The following is a 1,393-nucleotide window of genomic DNA, read 5'->3' as shown; positions in this document are numbered from 1 at the left end:
AAAAAGAACTGATCAATTTGAGAGACATTATTGAGTATTGTGTACATTCCTGCTTGTAAATGTGTTAATTGGTGGTGGATCTGTTAATAGAGAATTTGTTTTGGGCGTGGTTAAGGGTAATATGAATACACCAAAGGCAAACTTAAAGTGAGACTGTTGCAGAGTTTTTTTTTTATGTGTTATGTTGAGGTTGCTTATAAATTCAAGCAGTTAAAGTGCTTATGCGTACTCTTTCTCTGTGGGAGAGCAGAGAAAGTTGTTACAACAGTGTCAGAGGAGGAGGAGTCACAGTGTCAGAGGAGGAGGAGTCACAGTGTCAGAAGGAGGAGGAGTCACGGTGTCAGAGGAGGAGGAGTCACAGTGTCAGAGGAGGAGGAGTCAAACAAATGGTCCATGAAGCCCGACTCCCCTGACTCCTCCATGTTCCTCCTCTGGAGGACCGGAGCAGGAGCAGCAAGGAGATCCAGGAGGGCAAACGGCTCCTACCTCCAGCAGGCTCCGCCTCTCCGCCACCAGCCGCTCGTCTCGGTTCCCAAACAGCATCTTGGGCGGGAACTCCAGGACCGCCAGCTGGAGGAGAGAAGATGATCAGGATGAGAACCAGCAGAACCGCTCCAGAACCGGAGGAACACGTCCCACCTCCGGATACTTCAGCTTCAGGCTCCGGTGCATCTCTCTGAAGCGGCTGTAGCGCCTGAAGACCGTCCACGTCTCATCCATCACCGTCATCTGGGGGGGGGGGCACAGACCAGCACAGGGTCACCGTGGCAACAGCAGAGCTTTTCAGAGCCAGACAGACAACTGCTGTTCCAGTTTAGAAGTTCTGGTTCAGTCCGGATCAGAACCGTCTGCTCTTTGATGAACAGCATCCACAGCGAAGAGACAAACTATTCTCCAGCCGCTGAACCCAAACGATTCTCCTCAGAATTTCCTCCCAAAACCTGGTTTTGCGGTTCTATCCTGATCCAGAACTTCAACTGAAACCCAGAACCTGCAGCAGATTGACACCCAGAAGACCCCAGAACCTCTCAGCAGACGTCACACAGAACCGCAGAACCTCCCTGAGGTCTGGTGACATCAGCAGAGCAGCACCTCCTCCTGCAGCTCACAGGAGGCAGGAGACGCACAAGTTCTGGAGGTTCTACTGATCCGGACAGAACCAAGCTCACCTTGACCTCGAACTCGAAGTGCTCGTCCTTCCCCTGCCCGCGCAGAACGTAGCGAGGAATGGCGACTCTGACGGGCTCCTGCACCCCGGGGCAGCGTGTCCCGGCGGGACGGGGCGCCAGGCGCTGCGACGAGGACGGATGAGGGAGGGGGCGGAGCAAGACAGATAAATTATTCAACCATCAATGAGTTTCAGCATCTTTGGAGGAAGAACAAACAGGAGCAA

Source organism: Oryzias melastigma, linkage group LG16 (assembly GCF_002922805.2).
Source record: "Oryzias melastigma strain HK-1 linkage group LG16, ASM292280v2, whole genome shotgun sequence".
In the NCBI taxonomy this organism is placed as follows: domain Eukaryota; kingdom Metazoa; phylum Chordata; class Actinopteri; order Beloniformes; family Adrianichthyidae; genus Oryzias; species Oryzias melastigma.
This window is presented reverse-complemented; position numbering follows the sequence as displayed.